Source organism: Ailuropoda melanoleuca, chromosome 4 (assembly GCF_002007445.2).
Source record: "Ailuropoda melanoleuca isolate Jingjing chromosome 4, ASM200744v2, whole genome shotgun sequence".
In the NCBI taxonomy this organism is placed as follows: Eukaryota; Metazoa; Chordata; class Mammalia; order Carnivora; family Ursidae; genus Ailuropoda; species Ailuropoda melanoleuca.
Window position 1 is genome coordinate 93,128,148 of NC_048221.1, and position 6,613 is coordinate 93,134,760.

Sequence of the window (6,613 nt, forward strand, 5' to 3'; positions counted from 1 at the left end):
ATTTTCCTTTCAAATGTAAGCCCAAGGGTGAAATGAGATAAAAATCCACGTTCAGTTAGTCTTCAAAAGAACTCCTCTTTCAATAAGTTCAGATACATTATCAAGAGTAGCAAAGCACTGTGTCATAGATTAATCGCCGTTCTTTTTGCTTTCTTCATGTACATAAAATAATGGTGCTTCTTACTGTTGATGGTGTTTTTATTTNATGTTCAACCAACTGAGCTACCCAGGCGCCCCGATGGTGTTTTAAAATTGAGGAAATACAGTAATAGCTTTACAGACAGGAGAAAGAAACATCACTGTAAAAGTAAGTAGATTACAAAATGCATTCACATTTCAGAAACATTAAAAAAAATCGAAACCAAGAAACAAACAAAAACCATGAGATTTAGAATTGAGAAAATATGGTATTTGCCTTTGGTGAGTGGCTGGAGAAAGAACTAGAACCCGAACCCCCTCCTGCCTCATGTACAGAAGGTATTTGGTAACCCAAATAGAACAAAACAAGCAATAATCCGAAACTGTGTTATTTTTTTTCCTGATTGCAAAAGTCATACTTGTTAGAAGAAACTCAACTGATGAATTGGATAAATAAAATGAGGTATACCCATGAAGCGGAACATTATTGAACCACGAAAAGGGATGAAGTACTGATACATGCTACGCCATGAACCTAGAAAACATGCCAAGTGAGAGAAGCCAGATACAAAAGGACAAATATTGTATGATTCCATTTATACAAAATTTAAATGCAGTATAGGCAAAATCACAGAGACAGAAGATAGGTGAATGCCTGCCAGGGGCTCGGAGGAGGGTGAATGAGAAGTGATGCTTAGTAAGTACGAGATTTCCTTTCAGGGTGATGAAAGTGTTCTGGAACTAGATAGTGGTGACGGTTGCCCAATACTGTGAACGTACTAAATGCCACTGAGATGGATGATGTGAAATGGTTAAAATGGTAAATTATATGTCATGTGTATTTTACCACGATAAAAATAGCTAAATAGCCTCCCCCAAAGTAGTATTTGTTGAAAAATTTAGAAAACTCTGAATTGTAAAAAAAAGAAAAAGTGAAGGCGTCTTATTGATGGAGCCTTGAGTCCCATTAGTGATCAGAGCTTGTCGCTTACTTTCTGTTGCTTTTTGTCTCACTGAACCCAAGGGCTTACTAGTGAGGCTGACAGCAACCAGATACCTGAAGGTCCTTCCTCCCCTTACAGGGCCACTTCCGTCCTTGGAACGACTTCTCTGCATCCATGAGAACCACTGGGATGGGCAATCAGTTTCTCGGGGCCTTTACCAGGGTTTCTGCTGCAGCGTCCAGAAGGCTGTGAGGTGGCTCCCCCATCTGCCCCAGCCTTACCCCACCATCCTCCATGGCTGTCCTCACATGCACATTAGAGTACACAGGTGTTCATGACGGAGAGGAAGACAAGAGCCTATGCAACTTCCCCCAGGAAACTCGAGGTGCAGTAGGAGGAGCTCCTTTCCTTGCACGAAGAGAAGTTGCTGGGCAATACCTCAGAGAAGGTGCTCTGAGCGGTAAGGGAGAGAGGACGGAGAAAGCTTCTCAGTGGCTGAGACTGAAAGATGTGTAGAAGTTAGACACGCGAAGTTCTGTTTTCTAAGAAGCACTGCTTACGCTTTCTCTATGTTCTATCTCAGAAGTAGCGGTGCGTCTTTGCTTCGGGTCCATTCTGAACAAGCAGGAGCTGGAGCTGGAGAGATGGTTCCAGGGACAGAGAAGAACTGATGAGGCTGGGAGACAGGGGAGACCTTGGCACGTTGGAGGAGCCCAGAGGATCTCTGCCTGGCTAGGGTTGGAGTCTGTGAAGGTCCCTGGGGTGAGGGGGCTCCAGGGTCAAATCATGGAGGGGCTTTGAGGCTTTTAGTACTTCGTCCTATGATCAAAGTGAGCCTCATTTTCCTTTCTTTTCCTTTCTTTTTTAAAAAATATTTTATTTATTTATTTGACAGAGAGAGCACAAGCAGACGAAGCAGCAGGCAGAGGGAGGAGAAGCAGACACCCTACTGAGTGGGGAGCCCCAAGGGGATCATGACCTGAGCCGAAAGCAGACCCTTAACCAACTGAGCCACCAGGCACCCCTCATTTTCCTTTCTTGATACAGGAACATTTAAGAAGTCATTTTCTGGGGCCCAGATATATTATGAAGGGCAATCTGCTTTACTCAATCTATCAATTTAAATGCAAATCTCATCCAAAAACATCCTCATGGAAACAACCAGAATGATGTTTGATCAAATATCTGGGCATCCTGTGCCCCGGTCAAGTTGACACATAAAACTAACCCATCACACCAGCTATGATTTGATCTTTTTCCATTTAACTTTCAATCATTTTGGAATTGATTTTATATATGGTGTAAAGTAAGGATCTAAATTGATTTATTTTATTAATAACCAACCAACCAACCACCCCAACACTCTACATTGGTTATTCCTTTCCATTTCCATTGAATTGGGTTTCAGTTCAGTTTGTTTTAGCTCAACAGATGTTCTTCCTTTGTCTTGTCTTAAAAATCTTATATATTTGTTTCTTTTATATAAAAATTTTCTAGGCTATTTTACCTCCTATATGGCCAACGTCTTGAAGAAGCAGGGAATTCTCCCTTTATGAAAAAGAAAATGAACACCCCCCCCCCCCCCCCCCCAAATTTACTCTCTGGCAGGGCACCACTCTGCTAGGGCACTCCATCCATATGAAAAAGACTAGAGAATGTGCTACAATATAACTATATAACTAGTGACTTTATTTTGCATGTTCCAGAAAAGCAAGGATCAGCATAGACTGGGTTTTGGTAGGAACATCATGGAAGAAGGGGGTTTGGCCTGGAAAAGCAAGTAGTGGGAATCTAAGAGGAACATTTGAAGAAAGGTGGAAAATAAATTTGAGGGTGAATTGTAGCCTGAGAACTTGTTTGGGGATCAGTTATCAGCATACTTGCTGCCTTCATTTCTGGATCTGTGAAATGGGTTTTATTTCTCCAGCTCCCTCCTTGATGAGGGGGTGGCATATAGAGGACTGAGAGAGCATTTGCAATGCATTCAGAGTTCTTCAAAGAAAAGCCAAGTGGACTACAATGCATTTATTCATTAGTATGAAAACCTTTTATCCCCTACCCCACCCCCCACCTGGAGACCTTGGTTATAAAGAAATAATGCAATAATTGTGTGCAACATGTTTTTCCTCTGGTCTGTTTCTTATTCCTCTGGAGTAAGAGGCATGGACATTTAGATCTCAACTGAAGGCATTGATTGGGAGGGTTTCTCCCAGAGTTGGCCCACTCGGAAACTAGGTAATCCAAGCTAGAGGAAAAGGCGAAAACCCCCAGCTTGTTAGCACACACAACACAAAGCTTTTAACTCAGATCAGAGAGTTCAGTTGGTCTTTATGTGTGAGCCTGTGAGCCAGGGGCTGGAGGCGGTTGAGTTCGGTTGGAAAGGGGATGGCAGGAATGCTCTTGCTTTTCCTCAGTCAAGAGTTTGTTGGGGTGGGAGAAGTGGGGAGGGAGAGGGAAATTTGCCAAAATGGGAAAGGAGGAGCTAGAGAAGGGTGGAGCGAGCTAGGAACGTATTTGAGAGTTATCAGGAGCTGAGGCCTCCTTTCATGGAAACCTGGCTGTTGGGTTGGTTGATGTGTTTTTCTAAACTCCAAACTCCTGTGATTCAGGACTGTGGCTTTCACAATTATCCAAGCACTACTTTGCCCTTGTGCGTAAATGGCCAATTATCTCAAACTGTCAAAAGGGCCCAGAAGTCTCAAATAAGGATCAGTTTCCTAAAGTCAGGGAAGGAGCTGACATACTTTTAAAAAGTTCCAGGAATAGATCTGGAGACAGCATGGCTTTGTGCGGGTGTATGGAAGTGTGGGGCAGAAACAAGTTTCATTTTTTTAAAAAAACGGCTTGATTGAGATATAATTCCCATGCCACACAATTTACCCATTTAAGGTATACAATTCACGGGTCTTCAGCATACAGACGGAGTTGTGCAACCATCACCAAAGTCCATTCTGGAACATTTACCTCTTCAGGAAGAAACCCTGTGCCCTTTAGCAACCCTCCCACCCCCAACTTCCTGCCCCATCTCAGGTCTAAACAGCCATGTACTTTCTGCTGCTATAGATTTCCCTATTCTGGACTTTCATATGAATGGAATCCTGCAATATGCGGTCTTTTATGATTGGCTTCTTTCACCTGGCATAATGTTGTCAAGGTTCATCCACGTTGTACTGTGTGTCAATATTTCATTTGTTTTCATGGTTGAATACTATTCCATCATATGGTTATGCTGCTTTTGCTTTATACATTCATCAGTTCATGGACATTTGGGTTGTTTCTACCTTTTGGCGATGATAAAGAATGCTGCTCTACACATCCACGCCAAAGTTTCTATGTGGACATATGTTTTCAGTTCTCTTGAGTATGTATCCAGGAGTGGAATTGCTGGGTCATATGCTAATTCTAGGTTTATCTCTTTGAGGAACTACCAAACTATTTTCCACAGTGGCTATATCATTTTATATCTTCACCAGCAACACAAAATAATTTCAATTTCTCCATATCCTCACAAAAACTTATCATTGTTTTTCAAAAATATTGTAGTAGCCCTCCTTGTGGTTATTAAGTGGTATCTCATTATGACTTTGATTTGCATTTCCTTAATGACCAGTTTTGAGCTGATTTTTGTGTATGGTATGGGATAAGTTTCCCACTTTGTTCTTTTGCAAGTGGCTATCTAGCATCTTTGTTGAAAAGAGTGTTCTTCCCCATTGAATACTCTGGGCACACTTGTTCTTTTTGACCATATATGTATGGGTTTGTTTATGGGCTTTTATTTTTACTTTGTTGGTTTATATGTCTATCCTTGTGCCAGCGTCACACTGTCTTGATTACTGTTGTTTGGTAGTAAATTTTGAAATTGGGAAATGTGAACCTTACTTCGTTCTTTTTCAAGATCATTTTGGCTATTTTGGTCCCTTGAAACTCCATATGAATTTTACAATTATCTGATCAATTTCTATACACAAGTTAACTGAATTCTGATGGGTTTGTTTGTTGAATTTGTAGATCAGCTTGGGGAGTTTTGCAATCTTCCAATGTTAAGTCTACTGATCTGTGAACACGGGATGTTCTTCCATTTATTTAGATTCTTTCATTTCTTTCAAGACCATTTTGTAGTTTTTAGAATCGAGTATAAATTTTGCACTACTTTTATTACGTTTATTCCTAAATATCTTATTCTTTTTGATATTATTGTGAATGGATTTTTCATTTCTTTTTTTCTTTTCTTTTTTTTTGTTAACTAAAACAGTTGACAATTTTATTTTCACATTTCACAATACAAATGAAAATTGCTTTTTTTTTTTTTTTTGGTCCCACTACTCCCCTGCAAAAACTATTCTCTCTTTGATAGGAAGGGGGGACAAGTCTTCCTGGTTATCCTGTTAGAAAACACCCAGAGTTACAGCACCATGATCTCCTGGTGAAGTACAACAAGTAATATAAAATGGATATAAAGAGGTTCTCCTTCTCCTTATCTGTCTGATCGACTCATTCCTGGCTGAGTGGGCACCATCATGGCACAGGTGGGAGGTCTCATCACTGCGGGTGCAGGCATCATTGGCATGTGGCCTTCCATAGGTGGCCTCTGTCCAGGAGTGGGTCCCACTGGCATCATCCCAGGGGGGGAGGACCCATCACTGGCATCATGGGAAGGCCCCTCCATATGGGATACTGGCATCATACTAGGGCAATGAGGACCTGGGAGACTGGGTGGGGGGGAGGTGGGATCATTGCCCCTGCAGGAAGAGGAGCAAAGAATGGAGTAGGAGGTATCTTTTCTTATTGAAATGCAGTGGTTGTTTTGTGGATCAGGCTCTGAGCCTGCTCTTCCATCCATTTCTGATAGTAGCCTTTCACATTCTCTGGGTTTCCTGCCACTGACTACAGTGTATCTTTCTCACAGATGGAGAATCATGGGTGAAGAATGTGTTGCAATAGTGACAATAAAACTTAGGTATGTTGCTTTGCAGGCCGTTGGCCACTCTGTCCCTGATTTGTTTTCTTAATTTCGGATTATTCATTGCAAGTGCATAGAAATACAATTGATGTATTTTGATCTTGTATCCTGCAATCTTGCTGACTTGGTTATTAGTTCTAATAATATTTTTTAGTGGATTTCTTAGGATTTTTTTTAAAAGATTTTATTTATTTATTTGACAGAGAGACAGCCAGCAAGAGAGGGAACACAAGCAGGGGGAGTGGGAGAGGAAGAAGCAGGCTCCCAGCAGAGGAGCCTGATGTGGGGCTCGATCCCAGGACCCCGGGATCACGCCCTGAGCCGAAGGCAGACGCTTAACGACTGCGCCACCCAGGCGCCCCTTAGGATTTTTTATATACAAAATCATAGTATCTATGAATAGAGATAGTTTTACTTCTTCCTTTCAGTCTGGATACTTTTTATTTCTTTTTCTTAACTTTTGTCCTAAGGAATGGTCTTAAGAGCTAAGAAAGACTAAAATGTACTGGACCAATCTCTGGTGAGAAACATAAAAGTGTACCCACTGTACGCTGAGCATGCTACTTGGTGA

At 41.5% G+C, this 6,613-nt stretch overlaps 1 pseudogene; it reads right to left on the minus strand.

Moving 5' to 3' along the window:
• Positions 1–5,556: 5,556 nt before the first annotated feature.
• Positions 5,557–6,106, minus strand: LOC100468229 (annotated as a pseudogene).
• Between the last annotated feature and the right edge of the window lie 507 nt (positions 6,107–6,613).